The sequence below is a fragment of the Mauremys reevesii genome, linkage group 12 (assembly GCF_016161935.1).
Source record: "Mauremys reevesii isolate NIE-2019 linkage group 12, ASM1616193v1, whole genome shotgun sequence".
Lineage (NCBI taxonomy): Eukaryota > Metazoa > Chordata > Testudines > Geoemydidae > Mauremys > Mauremys reevesii.
In genome coordinates, this window is record NC_052634.1 from 25,123,221 (window position 1) to 25,139,920 (window position 16,700).

The following is a 16,700-nucleotide window of genomic DNA, read 5'->3' on the forward strand; positions in this document are numbered from 1 at the left end:
CAGCGTACAGGGAAGTGGGAGGGAGGCGTCTGAGCCGGCCTGTCTCGTCCGCTTCTCCCTTGCCGCTTGGACAGAAGTGGGAAAGGAGCGAAACATACACAACTGAAGATTCTGCACTTGGATTAAGCCCGAGTCCCTGACATGGCTGCTCAGAGACAGGCTTTTGCGGTGTGGCCCCCACACTCTCCCAGCCAGCGGGTGACCCCACTGTGTCCAAGAGGGAGCCTTCGAGGTGGCAAAAGGGGGACATCACAGCTCCCAGCAGACCTTAAGGAGCCCACGAGGAGCCTTCAGTGGCATCCCTGGGGGAGCATAAACTCCCCCTCCTGTGCCCATAACACAGAGGTTGATTAATCAAAACCCTCTTCTGCCAGCACCAGGCCGCCTTCTTCTTACACTGGGCCTGCAAGTGAGGGGGCGGCTGGCACAGCGCCAAGAGTCTAACCTGTGAGGCAGGAGGCGGCTGATGCCCGCAGCCTGCTGGGGAGCTCCCAGAAGTTATTAATGGACAGAGACTCCTCAGTGCCCTTAGTAACAAGGGTTTGGGGGTCACCGAGGCCAGTAAGGGGGTCACTATGTCAGCCCTATAACCCTGGGTGTCAGGTCACTGTGCAGCTTTGATCTAGAGCTCGGATCCCAACAACCAACCAGCAGCCCACAGCCTCCCCCTGGGTCTGCCCCACCTGGTTACTCCTTACAGGCCGACCTTACCCCCCTTCCAGCCCCAGATTCGCCCCCTAATCATCCTACTGCCGCTCAGAGCCACAGCCGTGGAGGTGCTGAAGGAGGGAGGGGTGACTCCAGGGTGGGTTCTTCTCTAACGATGGCTGGCAGAAAGGTGGTGCTCAGCTCTGTCAGCCACCTGCCCAGCTGCCTCGCTGCCAGGGGATGCAGACGTTTCTGTAAGGCCATTAAATGGGTATTTGGCTTCTGAGTGAATGTGAGGAATGTGCAATCCTGAGAGGGAATTTCCATCCTTCTTTTTACTGTTTTTCAGGGCCCCAGTGGCCTAATGGATAAGGCATTGGCTTCCTAAGCCAGAAATTGTGGGTTCAAGTCCCATCTGGGGTGGAATAACTTCTTCTTTCTTGTATATTGCAACAAAGCCTTGGTGTTATTTTCCCCAAGGACGCTGGGAGATGTTTGAACCCAAAGTGCTGGATCTTGGGAGCAATCCCCCAGAAACAGCATCTTCCACTTGACAAATGCTTTCTAGACCCATCAGTAGCAAACACTTAATACTAGTGTTTGTCTGAGAATAGAAGGAAGGGGAGTGTTTACTCCGACACCTCAGTGAGTGAAACAGACAGAAAGAACAAGGCTGTCCTGAAAGAGAATGGATCTGTCTGGAGACAAAGCAGACCCTGAGAATGAGCAACAGTGTGAAAAGAAGAACTTCAAATGTGTGTTAGATGTTAGTTAGGTTGGTCTGACAAATTTCAAGAAAATACCAATGCTCGTAGACTGATGCGGACACTGGCTGCTTCTGATCTTTTACTGAGAGTTCATTGAGAAATATTTTCCTTAACTATGTTATGGAATATTGGGTGGGCTATGAAGGCACCATTCCTCCTGCTTTCGCCCTTCGAGACAACACGGCTACATGGCGTGCGGCCAATGCTCACCTTCCAGTCAACTGCTAGAGAAGACAACAGACAGGGATGGCAGCAGGGCAGACTGGAGCTCCATGGAGATGGTGGGGCCAGGTCTCATCAGCGGGGAGGTGGCCACCCCAGCATGCACAAGGCTGAGCCAGCAAGTGTGGTGTGTGCTTCACTGTGCCCCTACTCACTGCACATGGTGGTGGAGGGCAGTCACTGAGTTCAGTTGGTCTGGCAAATTTAGGGCTTGGCTACACTTGCAGATGCAGAGCACTGGGAGTTAAACCACAGCAGGGAAACCGCTGCCGTGTGTTCACACTGACAGCTGCAAGCGCACTGGAGTGGCCACATTAGCAGCTCTGGCAATGCCACAGAGAGCAGTGCACTGTGGTAGCTATCTCAGTGTGCAAGTGGCTGCAATGTGCTTTTCAAATGGGGGGCGGGGTGGAGTGTGACAGGGAGTGTGTTGTGTGTACGTGGGGGGAGTGACAGTGTGTTTGGGGGGCTGAGAGTGTGTCAGCATGCTGTCTTGTGTGTTCAGACAGCAGCAGACCCCACCACCCCCATACACACTCAAAACAGCAGCAGCATTCCACACTAATGGTTGCTTTGTCCCGGAGCAGATAAGCAGCCGGCTGTCAGAAACGGAGCTTTGAAAGGGGATATCCGCATGCCTGCAGCCGATTTCAAAACAATGGCCAGAGTGGGGACTTGACTTCAGGGGATTATGGGACATTTCCTGAGGCCAAACACAGTGCAGTGATGCAACACGTCATCCACACTGATGCCCGGGTATTTCAGCAGGGCTCAGCGAGCTTTATGCTTCTCATGGAGGTGGATTACCAGGAGCGCTCCATCTACAGAGCCCAGGTGCTCCATGTGCCTTGCGAGTGTGGACACCTCAGGAGTTAGGGCGCCCGGGGCTGCTTTAATGGGCTCTAACTTGCAAGTGTAGCCAAGCCCTTAGACTATGTCACTTGTGTGACTTACTTGTGCTATTGTAATAAATACAATAGACGTGCAATGGTCAGAAATTGCACCAGCAGAGAAGTATATTAAAGGGAAACCCTAAGGAAATTAAGAGTTTAAATTATCCTCCACATGTCCCACGTCCCACTAAAATGAATCCAACCCACAGGGCACGTGGGCAGAAGTATCGGTGTCAGGATGCTACATTGTTAGCACAGTAAATGAAGCTGCAAAATAAATGATGTTTAAATGACCTCACTCTATTTTTTACAATTCGGTATTAAGAGGTAATAGATACAGATGTACACCAGGCAGGGTCGTTTGGAGCCTTTATGCTTCCATCCCCCACCACTGTCAAGTTTTAGCCAATTAGGACAAGTCAGCAAATAAGAACAACCTCAGGTCTCAGTAACTGCTGCAGGTAGCAAAGTCCTACAGGGAGCAGTTTCTGGCACTACACCTGCGCAGCTCTGCTCCCCAGCTCTTCTCGGGCTACTGCTCTCTCCTTAGCTCTGCCCCACTCTGGCCCAGGCACTTCCAGCTCCCACGGAGGATGGGACCCCCTGGCCTGGTGACTCCCTCATTACACTGCCTGGCCTGTCAGTGCGGCTAACTTGGAGCTTTGGCCTCTCCCCATTGCCCAGGGGACTGTCAGTCTCAGGGGCCTGATTTCCCATTGGCCCTTCACCCTTCTACTGGGACTGGGAACTAGCCAACCAAACCCCCCCACTAAGCTTTAGTAAGGGTCAAGAGTCACTTACATGAGCCGGCCCCATGAGGGTCACTGATGGCCAGAGAAGGCAGCATGAGCTGGTCCCATGGTGTAATGGGCAGCACTCAGGACTCTGAATCCTGCAATCTGAGTGCAAATCTCAGTGGGACCTTGTGGTAAAGCCCTGGAGCTCACAGTGCTCCACTTCCCTGTCTCCAGCTCTGCAAGAGCCATTTTTTCCCCTCCTGCTGGATGGGTCAGGGCTCTAGAACTGACACCTGAGGGTTGGGATTCTCACGGCTTCACCTGGTGCCCACAAGTCTGGCACTTGCCACTGTGCTTGAAGGAAGCAGGGCTGGGCAGGTGGGAGCCCAGCACCTCTCCTCCTCTGGGCACCTAGAGCAGAGGCGGCTGGTGCTGACAGCTCCGAGGGAAGGCTTAAAAGCAGCGGAGGTCAGGGCAAGAGGAGGGGAGGACCATGTCTATGTGTGGCCAGCAGACAGCCACAGGGCCAGCCTGCTCCCTGTTGGAAAATCATAGTGCTAATGAAGCCTTTCCGTATTAGGCCTGAGTAAACCAAAGTTATGTTATGCTTGTCCAAACTGTGTTGGAAAGCTTACAGAACTCATTAGACTGAAGGCCGTGTATCTACCTAAGTCAGCTATTTCGCTTATCAGTTTTGTTTGGCTCCCCAAGTATATGTTGGCTCCCCAAGTGTATGCAGCTGCGTTCACATGTATGCATCCAAAGTATCTAGTACAAAGGGTCAACGGATGTATCTTGTGTCCCCTTCAGAATGACAAATGTATCCTCAACAGCTGTATGTCTCTTGTAGCCCCCACAAAATGATATATGTATCCTGCGTACCCAATTATCCCCTAATAGATACATGTACAGGGTCTATAGGTCAACCAAATGACGTAGACAAACGTAGGCTAAGTTGTTTGTTACCGGCTATAAAGGTAGGCCGCTTGGCCATGAAAGGTGTGTCTCTTTCTCTGGCACTAGCCGAGAGGAACACCCGCTCAGCTGACCGATCAATAAAGGGTGTGGTACTTGTCTTCCTGTCTCCGTGCCTCCTTGGTGTAATTAGGTAAGCTCCGGGGGGAAAACGAGCCCTTTTGGCTAACAAATGGTGACTCCACGCCGGGACTTCTCTCCCTGTTGGGGGCGCTGACCGGCGGCCGAGGACGGCTCAGGAGAGTGGCCACCTTGAGCTATTGGTTTGCTCAAGCTCCGGGTCGCTGCAATCGGCCGGGACGGCTACGCCCCCTCCACAGAGAACTCCAGCCGACACGGAAGCAAGACAGTACCAGAAGAGGGGAGTCCACCTGCCGGACGCGGCCACTCCGGGCGTGGTAAGTGCGTTACCTCCTGGGTTTGAGGATTAACGCCCCCGAAGAGTGAGGGTTGGGACCTTGGGCCCCTAACGGTAAAGGAACCCACAAATAGGAAGGTGTGTGGGTAAAAGCTTTCTGGTTAAGGTACCTAGGTTCAGACACGGCTAATGAATAATTCCATTAACTCCACGAGTCCGTGGGCCGTGCTGAACAATTACTGGGACTTAGAGCAGCCCCAGGGCTGGCTTTTCTTTTTGGTAGGGGTACTTTTGTTTCTTGTTCTATTGGTATGCTGGAAGCCAAAACTGTAACCGGGTCTAGGAGCGTGTGAACCCATCTTCTCTCCCCCCCCCTTCTTTTCCGTGTGGGTAAGGGACAGTCTAAACATTCCACCTCACCCCCTAAGGGTACCCCAGCATATTATATGTACGTACATTATGGTTCTAAAACCTGCAGGTATTTAGAGAATTGGAATCTTTATACGCGTGAAGATCCATCTAAACAATGCCCATTAAAAGGTACCTTTAATCTAGATAAGATCATATATCTCAGAGGAGCTTTTAATCACCAAAGAAAAGCCTCTGACACAGTGTGAGCAATTTGTCTAGAAACGGGTTAATTTAAAACTCAGCTTCGCCCAGAGATAAAAAGAGAAAGTTGTTTTATGCTCAAGGTCAAGCAAACCAAAGGCAGTACAAGTTACAGAACTGAGATTACATTTGCAAAGCTTAACTGTTTGGTGAGATCCAACAGTCTGACTTTGTGACGGATGCCGGTGCTGGTGTGGCTTGGTGACACTGGAGAAGCCAGAGGTAGCTGACCTGGACTAGAATCTCTGAAAGAGACACCGCAGGAGGTTCCAGGGTGTAAAAGAACAGCCTTCCCAAGAGCGGAAGCATGTTGGAAATTCTGAACAAGCTGTATACAGGATAATCTCCCGTCCACCTATTCCCCTTTTCTGAATGTTATATACAGACGTGGCCAGTCTGGATATGTCTAAGTATGGGGCATTCGTATTTTTTATGAGTGATGTGGAAGCGTTCCCAACGCTCTCCATTGTTGTTTTATCATTTTAATGAAGCTTTAAAATTTGGTTATATGGTGTGTTTTCTCTATCCTCCCCCACCGTCCTGAAGTGTCAGTTTGATCACCTGACATGAGGGATAATTGGTAACAGAAATTTGTCACAGTTTGGTGAGCAATAGAGAATGGGGGAACCCTGTAGAATTTACACCATCTATTTGTTTTACCCTTGTTGTTTTATGTTTGTTTTATTTGGTTCTGTTGGTGTTATATGTTGAGGATTGCATAATTAAAGGTGTGCCCATTCTCAGCTGCAGTAAGTCTGAGAACTGGAGAAGGGTTTAGCATTCCTCTCTCCACCCTGGTTGACTAGGAAGGGTGGCAGGTGAATCTACCCCCAGTCGTAGCAGGACTGGGCAATAGAGTAGTTGGAGAAAAGGAAAAAAAATGTGTATTTGATAACTAGAATTAAGCAATTAAGAGCATAGATCATGAACCAGGCAGCAACTCAAACCTGCGCCAGGCCAAGTTGCAGGCCTTGAGACAGGACTTCCAGTTATAAAAGGAAGCCCTGGCTAAGCAAGTACCAGTCCTTCAGGGACTTGTTAAAATTTAACCATTTGTGCTCAGCATACGCCGTAACAGCAGTGTGTTTGCTACAAGAGGCAATTAAATAGTTAACGCCAGTGGGCCATGCGTTTTGCCCAGGTGGCAAGCCTCACGAGGGAGGACTCGGGTCGTCTTGTGAATAAAATGTTTTAGGCAAAATACCATCATGGTGGGGGAATAAGCCCATTAAATAAACGGTTCAGCGCAAAAAAAAAAAAAAAAAAAAAAAGGATCGGGCCCAGGCGGGCAGGCAACAGACAGAGAGCTTGGAGAACAGGTTGGAAACTTTTGAGGGTCTAGTGGAAGGAAGAAGTAAGTGAGTATAAGCATGGGGATTTCAAATACTCAGGAGGATATTTGGAATGGTGATTTGAATTGGTAAGTGGCTGTTGGGAGCCAAGCAAGTGATATAAGGAAAGAGCAAGTGATTTGAAGGAGAGTGAAGAGTTAACTCTGTAGTTGCTGGAGGGAATAGTAGTTGAACTTTGTAAAAATGCTAAAGAGAAAAGTTCTTGGTGTTTTTTTTTTTAATGTTTGTAAATAAATTCAGGCAAAGAAATTATTAGATTGCAATCATTTGGCTATGAACAATTTTGTTGAATTAGCTAAAGAATGTATACAGTGCTGTGTAAATGAAAATTTATTAGGCTCTAAGGCACTATAAGTGGTGATGTTTTCTTTCAGTGTTTAAAAGCAGGAGTTAAAAGTAAAAAGCAAACCAGAAAGCATCTGTATTAATGCAAATTATCTAACTGATAAGGTAGAGGCCACTGAAATCTGGGCTGTCTATGAAACACATATAAGACAATATGGGGTAATTCCCTTGTTTTGCCTGAAATCAACAAGGGTATTTGTATATTTTAAGCAATAATTGACTGCCCAGAAGGGGTAGACCTCTGTTTTGGTCTTTCAGATAATCAAAGAAAACTAATGCCAGCTGAACAGCATTCAACGTATCGTGATTTACTGGCAGAGTAAAAATTAAGTTTTGTGTTCTATGTTCTGTCTTGTGTTGTTTGTCTTGTAGCCAAATTGTTGTGATTAATATTTTCATGGGATGGTCTGGTTTGAAATAAAGCAGAAGGCTTGAATTGAAATGCAGATATTTGTTTTGTTCAACTTAAAATACAAAGTGTTTGGATACATCAGAAAAATGTGATCTATTAAAGTCTAATATATTTTCTTAAGTAAGAGAAAGAAACTACATTGGCCAAATCTTTTAATTGAAAATTGTTGTTAAAATTTGCATACTAACAGTCTTTGGAAGCGAGGACATGAAAAGTTAACCGACTCCCCATATTGTGCATGGCATCCTTCTGGCTACCTCAGATTTCTAGCCAGAGGGCTGGGGATGGTGGGAAGCTATTGAACTAGAGGTTGTATTAAATAAACTCATCAAAGTGGGTGTGCTTGTCCTGGCTTGTTGTTCCAAAGCTCTGTAATAAGGTTATTTTAGTAGAAGGGTATATGTGGCATACATTAAATAATAAGACTAATGTACTGTATAACAGCAATGTGTATGTGTTCATTGTTAACAAAAGGTGTATAAGTAAAAAAGTAAAAGTTTCCTTTGTAGGTTAAAAAAAAAAAAGAAGCCAAAAAGGGGAAAAGGAAAAAGAACGAGTTAACTGAGAAAAACTTTAATTAGCAAGCTCAGTCCAAAAAAAAAAAAAAAATACACTGACTTCGTTCAAGGACACTTGGCTAACAACCAGAAAAGGGGGGCTTGAATATACCCAAGCAGATGTAAAATCTTCACAGACACTAATGCAATGTGTTAGGTTTCTTTTCTCACAGGTAAAGAAACACTATCCGAAGACCCTAGCAGCCCCGCTACTCCATGGAACCTGGAGACCGGATCAATGTACAGGTCCACCAACAAAAGACTGCTTTGGCTCCATGCGGGAAAGGCCCTTAGTGAGTCCTGCTGATTACCAACACCGCTGTGAAGTGCCAAAGACTGACTGCTTGGACCCATGATTCTCACTGCAAAAAGACCCCTCTACATCAGGAGAATTCTCCTACTGATAATTAGCCTATTCTTTCTTCTAGTTCAACTGTGCTTCTGGACAGGAGGGAAAAAGGACAAAGTGACGTGCTAGCTAACCTCTCCCTTGTCCACTGACAGACCTACTGTGCCTTTGAACTTTTCTAGAAGAAACACTCACTCCACTGACACTGCCAAAGTCCAGGAATTCCTGACTAAAAAGGACATTGAGAACTGACCCTGGTAAAGAATCAAAGACTTATACACTGGCAGGAACAAACTTGTGGGACCCCTGCTTGGGAATGTGGTATTAATTGAATGTTGGGGTTTATTCTACAGGCTGCGCCCTGTGTTTTGGATAAATCCTTTAGTATGTCTTGCCCTCCCTAATTGGATTTTAAATGATATTGTCTTTATCCAGTTTTCAGATCACTTTTACATACCCAGATTGCTCACAAGGGGCTGCCATTAGATTAGCACAACAAAAAGCCTGGGTTATTTCCTCTGGAAAAAGAAGAAATTGGGCAGATCCCTGTGGGCTGGGGCTAACAGTGTAACAGCCATTTGGAATATTCTTAAAGGCCAAGAACATAATAAGAAATTGGGCCGACTAAAAAGGGCCACTAGCCTTATTTCTGAAGTTCAGCTAACCCAAGTATAGGCTGAAGTTGGTGAGTTACATGTCATTTCCACCCTTAGTTCTATAACCCAGAAGTTACTGACAGAGATGGTATTGAATATCACTGAGGCTGGGAAGGCATTGCAGTGGGATCTAGTATGTTTAAAATTTCAGGATTTCCTCGATGACCAGCTGATGGCCATTTGGAGTGATCTTGAGCACCAGACTTGACCCACTGCCCTTACAGACATATCAGGAGTACCATCTGATCTGTGGTCATGAAGACATACTTGGACACTTTCTGGGTGGAAGTGTGTACATTTACAGTGCTCCTTCCAAGCATATGGACCGGTTGGGGTGGGTGTGGCTCCCACATACCGAATCCTGCCGGGTCCATGGGGAGGATGCATATGGGATTAAATTATTCACCGAGACATCTGGGAAATTAAACCACTGGGTATACCTACCTGAGTTATAGTCAGTGCCCCGATCCCTTCGTTGTTAAATGAACAAGGTTCCACTCTTTTGTCCATGCATTCATTCCTGGGTTGGGGGTGACTAAGCTTAAAAGAGCAGTTGTAAATATTTCTGCAGAGCTTCATTGCTTTTTGGCCTCAAAGTGTGAGAAAACTCAGCCAAAAGGTTTGGTGAGTATTCTCAAAGGGGGGAGTTGTTGGAAAATCATAGTGCTAATGAAGCCTTTCCGTATTAGGCCTGAGTAAACCAAAGTTATGTTATGCTTGTCCAAACTGTGTTGGAAAGCTTACAGAACTCATTAGACTGAAGGCCGTGTATCTACCTAAGTCAGCTATTTCGCTTATCAGTTTTGTTTGGCTCCCCAAGTATATGTTGGCTCCCCAAGTGTATGCAGCTGCGTTCACATGTATGCATCCAAAGTATCTAGTACAAAGGGTCAACGGATGTATCTTGTGTCCCCTTCAGAATGACAAATGTATCCTCAACAGATGTATCTTGTAGCCCCCACAAAATGATATATGTATCCTGCATATCCAATTATCCCCTAATAGATACATGTACAGGGTCTATAGGTCAACCAAATGACGTAGACAAACGTAGGCTAAGTTGTTTGTTACCGGCTATAAAGGTAGGCCGCTTGGCCATGAAAGGTGTGTCTCTTTCTCTGGCACTAGCCGAGAGGAACACCCACTCAGCTGACCGATCAATAAAGGGTGTGGTACTTGTCTTCCTGTCTCCGTGCCTCCTTGGTGTAATTAGGTAAGCTCCGGGGGGAAAACGAGCCCTTTTGGCTAACAGGGTGGGTGGATAGAAGAGGCAGCGAGACTAAAATCTAAAAGGGGAGTGTGGGGTCTAGTGGTCAGAGCGGGGGAGGGGGGTTGGTGGTCAGAATTCCTGGGTTCTATCTCCAGCCCTGGGAGGGGAGTGGGAGCCAGTGGTTAGGGTGTGTGTCAGGGGGAGAGCCAGGACTCCTGGGTTTTCTCTCTGGCTCTGACGCTCTCTTGTGCAATCCCTCGGCAGTTACCCAACTCGCCAGCTTGTGGGAGCGAGGGGCCGGGTTGCAACACAGCCTAGAGTCCTGTGCCGCCCCTTTGTTACCCAACCCCGGAGCAGGGTGGGGGATGGCCTGGGAGACCCGCTAAGAAAGGCGCTTCTGGTGGGTCTGTGTGTGGGTCACGCTGCCCCCTGCTGGATAGACCCCTCTAGGTCAGAACCAGTCTCAGCCTGGGTCAGACCCTGGGAGCCCAGCCCCCTCTGTCGCCACGGCCATGTCTATTGGTCTCCTGGAAAGGTCCATTCTCATGGGTAGCTGTCCAGTGGCAGTGAGTTCCACAGGCCTCGGCACACGCTGTGTGGGGCAGGAGGTCCTTGTGCTGGGAGCAGTGGGAGTGAACTGTGTGCGGTCGTGTCTCTGAGCACAATTGCGAATATTCTGGTGTGTGTGTGTGTGATTGTGAGTGTGGCTGGGGGTGTGATTGTTTCTCTCTTTGGGGGTTGGGCTAGCCTGCCCCTCTGGGTGTGTTGTGTGTGAGTGTTCTTGGGACTAAGAGTCCCTTTCTGCGTCAATGTGTGTGTGTGTGTGTCAGTTGCTGCAGGATACAAAATCCTGCAAAGCCACCACACACACACACACACACACACCCCGGGGCTCAGCCCCACCAGCAGGGGGCAGCAGGGACACACACGTCTCTCCTGGGCCAGCTTGGACAATTTCCCATCACGACCCGGCACAGTGCTGGTGCCCCCACACGGGGGTGGGCAGTGACCGGGCGGGGGTAGGGGCTGATGTGCTGGATTCAGAAGGAAGCACTTTGGGAAAATCAGTCACGGCCCTTAGCAGAGCTGGGACACAGACCCAGTGACCCCTGCACCACCCTGGGAGGGGAGTGGGGTCAAGTGGTCAGAGCAGGAGGGGGCTGGGTACCAGGACCCCTGGCCCAGGGAGTGGAGGGGGTCTAGAGAAGGGGGACTGGGAGCCAGGACTCCTGGGTTCCATAGGGGAGACTGTTTTTTTCTTGTGCTTCCCTCCCTAGAGATCCCAGCCCAGCCCCCTAGTGGAGAGTGAGTGGGAGCCGCGGGAAGTTGCTCTCCCACTTCAGAAACATGATTCAACCCCCCCTGACCATGGGCTGTGACATCATGGACCTCCCCCTCCCCCAGGCAGACAGTAGAAGCCCCGCCCCCCCCAGAGAAGGGGGTGGGTCCAGTTGCACCCACAACAATCCCACTCATGGGTGCAAAGAAACCCCCACATCCCCACAAACCACTGCTAGGACAGGATCTGCTGCTTTCTTTTCACCAGGAGCTGCTCCCCGCCAGGCCCCACACCCCATTCACACGGCTTTGGTCACTATGTAGCTCAGTGCCAATCACTGCCCCGAAGTGACTCCGGCGCAGGCACCCACAGCACGAACTCCCCACACCGGATTCTGTCCACACGCAGAGAATTCTCTCCGCCGGGCTCCTTCGGTTCCTCTCGCTGCTCTGCGTCCTGCCGCCAGACACTGCTCATCTGCATAGCCCCGCCCATGGACACGCGACTTCTGTCGTTTTGGTCTCGAGTGAATGAGTTGCCTGCGGGGAGTGAGCCCGTCAGCGCACGTCACAGCCCCAGGCACGTCACAGCCGCCGGGCGGGGATTGTCTGTGAGCCCCGCGCTGGGGGCGGGGCTTCAGGGAGAGACCCAGCCCCATAGACAGCCTGGGGCAGGGAGATATTGGGGGAAGGGATGAGGGGATGCGGGGAGAGGCCCAGCCCCATAGACCCGTAGGGACAGGGAGATATTGGGGTCAGGAGGGGAGAAGGGGGGTTGGCAGAGACCCAGCCTGGGGTGCAGGGGAAATGGGGTGGGGTGGAGGGAGCTGGGGGAGAGAAGAGACATGTGGGGTGTGTGTGGGGGGGGAAATCTGAATCACTCCCAGGACATGCTGTGCAGGGGGGAGCACAGAGGCAGGGAGAGAGCCCCAGCCCCACAGAGCCCCAGAGGGATATTGGGGGCAGGGGAGGGGATGGAGGGAGGAGAGACCCAGCCCCATAGACCCCCAGAGGCAGGAAATAAGGGGAGAGGGAGGAATCCAGCCCTATAGACCTGTAGGGGCAGGGAGACATTGGGGGCAGGAGGGGAGAAGGGGGCTGGGCACAGACCCAGCCCGGGGTGCAGGGAAATGGGGCGGTTTGGAGGGAACTGGGGAGGAGAAGAGACACAGGGCAGGACACACCTTGGGACAGGGAAACTGACTCACTCCGAATACAGGCGGAGCAGGGCAGGGCGGAGGCAGATCATGCTGGTCCCAGAGTAATTTTGGGGGGTTCTGATTCCCCACTCAGCCGGGGGGGGGCTCCCCTCTGGGCTGGGGAGCCCTGGGGTGGGCGGGTGCAGGGGCTGGGTGTGTGTGTCAGGCTGGGGGAGCTGCCTGGGCAGAGGGGCTGGAACAGGGGCGGCTCCAGGCACCAGCTCACCCAGCGCCTGGTTGGGGTGACAAGCTGCAGGGGGGGGGGGGGCTCTGCTGGTCACTGCGAGGGCAGCAGGCACCCCAACCCCACTCCCCTCCCAGAGACGGGGGAGAACCCAGGAGTCCTGGCCCCCAGCGTATTTCCACATGGCTCCATCCAACAGCCCCCCCCGCGAGTGGGGAGAGACCCCCGAGGCCAAGGGAGAAGCAGGCGGGGCTGGGGCGCTGCGTTGCGGGGGGGGGAGGGGCAGGGCCGGGCCGAGACACGCGAGTTCGCGTCAGGAGCCGGAGGGGGGCGGGGCAGGGATGAGGCGGGGGAGGTGTCAGGTTGACACAGGGACCGGCACTCACCTGGGCGTGATAGGACGGCGGCGCCCCAGGGCAGGCTGGGAGTTGTAGTTCTTGGCTCGTCCCCGAGCGGAAGTGATGGACCAGTTGCTCCGGTGCACTCTGGGAAGCGTAGTTCTCCCTCTCACACGCGGCTTCTATTGGAGGCGGGGCCGTAGCTCTTCACTTCGCCACGCCCCTCCCCGTTCCCTGATTGGCGGAGAGAGCGCGGGACAGAGACTCGGCGCGTGGGGGGAGGCCCCGGTTCCCTCGCCCCGCGGCTGCGCTGCCCCCCCCCCCCGGGGAGGAGCAAAGGCAACGCGGAGGGGCTGAGTGGCAAGTGGCAACCTGGCGCTGCGGGGCCCCTCAGCCCCGCCCCCTCCTCCCCCTCTCTAGGGCCCCGACAGCCCCTACAACCCCCCCAACCTACCCCGCTGTGACCTTCCCGCCAGCCCCGCCCCGGCGTCCTCCCCACCCTGTCCGCTCTGCCCGGCCTTTCCCTTCCCCACCCCCATCCTCAGCGCCCCGACCCCGCCCTGCTCCTCCCCATCCCTGTCCTCAGTGCCCCCACTTCCTCCTCTCCCCCAGCGCCCTGCCCCTAATTCCCTCCAGCCCATTTCTCCATGGCTGGGCCCCACGTTCCCATCCCCCCACTGCCCCAGTCCATCCCCAGGGTGGGGGGTTCCTCATCTCCAATCTCTGCTGCCCCCCAACCTGCCGGGTTCCCCTTTTCAGCCACTGTGGGGCCCTCCAACCCGCCCCCACCCATCCACTCTGGGCTCTAAATCCCACCTTCCCACAATGCACCTTGGTAACCCCACCCTCCTCTATCCCTAATCCCCCTAGTCCCTTCCCGTGGGTCCCCCTGGACACCCCAACCCACAGTCCGGCCCCCACATACACCCCAGTCACTCATCACACGCTGAGCTAGTCCTTCAGGGACCCCCACAGCCCCCCAAACTCCTCCATCCATGAGCCCCATGGGCCTGTGGCCGGGAAGTGGGGGAAGCTCCCACTCTGGCTGGGCTGGGTGTGGGTGTGAATCTTTTCCTGGCTTGTGTGTGCTGAGCTCACCAAGGGTTTTTGCTCCCTCGGGGTGGGGGGGTGGTTTTGGCCGAAGGTGACGTGGTTTGGTAGCCCTGTGGATGCTGCGTGGTGTCTGGAATGGGGCGTGTTCCCATCATGCCCCTTCCCCTCTGCCTGCAGAGCTGAGCACAGACAGGCCTGAGGAGCAGAGCAGGAGCTCTGGGAAGGAGAAGAGTAATACGAAGTTCGAGTCTAGGACGAGGCCAGGTGACTTCTGTGGAGGGAGACATGCTGGACAACGCCAAGGATTGGGGAGACAACCAGGTGTGAGCCCAGGGCTCAGATTTCTAATTGTAGCTGTGATGGCAGAATGGGAGGAGGGTTGAAGCCGGAGCCCTGGGGTGCGGGAGTAGCGAGAAGCGGAGCCTCGCCACCATTGCTTTTTCTTTTCCTCTTGGGTTGTTTTTCATACCAAGGGAAAAGAAGTCGCAGGGATGGAGTCCAGCCCCGAGGTGAGATGGAAAGTGATCGAGAGCAGTGACAGGGTGAATCCTGTTGAGGCCAGGCAAGACCTGCCCAGCTGCGATGAGAGTATCTGTCTCTGTCGGTGAGATGTGTCTGGTTTGGGAAGGGCTCTGGTCACAGCCCTCCTGGCTCCAGGCAGGGACGTCCCGTTACCTGTGTGTGGGTTTCCGGACTAGTTGTGGCTTCAAGGGAGATGATGTTGCCATTTGCGGGGGCTGATCATCTCTCTGGCCAGGAGTGGTGTGTGCTCCCTAGCAGAAAGTTGGATCCATGAGGGTGACTCCCTGTTCTGAGTTTCTTTCTTTCTTCCTCCGAGGTTTCTCTCTCTGTGTTGGCCAACTTACACTCAAACTCTCTCTCTCCTTTCATGGACACCTGTCATGTTCAGTTGCCTGCATCCTCTTCCTCTGCTCCCCCTCCCCCAGTCTCCTATGGGCTCAGCTGGGTCTATCTGCCCACGGGCAAGGTCTCTGCCATACTGGGAAGGATGTGTCCTGCCTGCCAGGATAAGGGGGTTGCTCCTCCCACCCCCTATCTTCGGGGAGACCTCATTGCTGTAACTGAGTCACAGCGTGAGTGGCCAGTCATGTCTTTGGGGCTGTGGGGGCTGAGACTGAGAGGGGTGGGCTCGCGGTCACGGCTTTGGGCACAGGAGACGTGGGGCTGGGATTACAGATGCCCAGAACCCCCCTTATCACCCACTAGCTCCATTACTGCATCACCCAAAAGCCTCGCTCAGGGTCCACTATGCCTCCTTGTGCTGGGCACTGCAGGGACAATCAGAGGGACAGCAGGATGCATGAGGAAATAGATGAGTGTGTGAGGCAGATGGGTGAAGGGGGGTGTGTGGCATACATTGGGGACGGATGGGGGTTGAGAGTTGGACGGACAGCGGGACAGATGGAGTGCTGCAGGGACGGATCGTGTCATCACAGGCTGGACTTGTGATGGGTTCAGCTCATGGCCGCTGGCCCTGTCATCTCCTGCCCCCATCTGCCCGTCTGACTCTGCCCCTGTCTCCCACAGGCAGCACTCAGCAGAGTCTGGCCCTGTCGTTACACTGGTGCCTACATCCAGTGCACACCTGTGTGTTATGTGCTCCTGGAGAGCTCAGGCGGGGACAAGCTGCTGAACCAGCTACTCCAAAACTGCCACAGATCTCCCCCTCCTTGGGCAGCAAGACCCTGGCCCGGGGGTTCCCTGTCCGTCCTCGCTGCCAACACATCCTGCTCAGCACAGAGACCGAGGTCACCTGCCTCCGCCCAGCCTCCAGCTGGAGCTGCTCCAGCCCCGAATTGCTGGTATCCAGCCTGGCTGGAGTTGGTGCGATGTCCTAGCGGAGTCCGTTCTTTCTCCCCGGTAGATGACGATTTTCCCCACTGCAGTTAGTTGCTCTTTCTCTGCTTCCCCATAGCCCCTCCCCAGTGATAGTGACCCCTGCTGGCCAGGCACGGGACTGTCCTGTAGGTGCCTTCTTGTAGGAGCAGTGACTCCTGGTGGCGAGGGGCAGCAATGCCTGGCATGTATCCCCCCCCAGCATTGCTGCAGCGACCCCTGGTGGCCACTGAGGGCAGTTGCCTATGTGACCCCACCATTGCCATTGCGCCTGTGAGCGCTGGTGGGTAGGTGAGGCAGGGCCCTGTATGTATATCAGCCATTGGGGCAGTGCCCTCTGCGTATCCCACTCTCATCTCGGTGACTCGTGTTGCCCAGGTGGGGCAGTCCCCTGTGTGTATTTACTCCCCCCAACCCCTGCATTGGGCCAGTGAGCACTGGTAGCCAGAGGAGTCAGTGCCTGAGGTGGGTTCTTCACCTCCCCCAAGGTGGCAGGGTGCCTGGGTGGCCGTGTCAGGCAGTGCCCTGGGTATCTTCCAACCCCTCTGTGGCAGTGAGCCCTGCTCCTGGTGTGTGTCACTCCCCCACTAGGGATGTGCACTGGTGGCCAAGTATGGCAGTGCCCTGTGTGTAGCCGCCTCCCTCTCCCGCCCCCCAGGGTGACCAGATAGAAAGTGTGAAGAATCGGGACGGGGTGG

The 16,700-nt window shown here is 53.1% G+C and overlaps 1 non-coding gene across 1 annotated transcript; it reads left to right on the plus strand.

Annotated features, from left to right (window-relative positions):
- The first annotated feature begins 998 nt into the window (after nt 1-998).
- TRNAR-CCU lies at nt 999-1,071 on the plus strand. The gene has a single exon. It is a non-coding gene; the product is annotated as a tRNA-Arg (tRNA).
- The last annotated feature ends 15,629 nt before the right edge of the window (nt 1,072-16,700 follow it).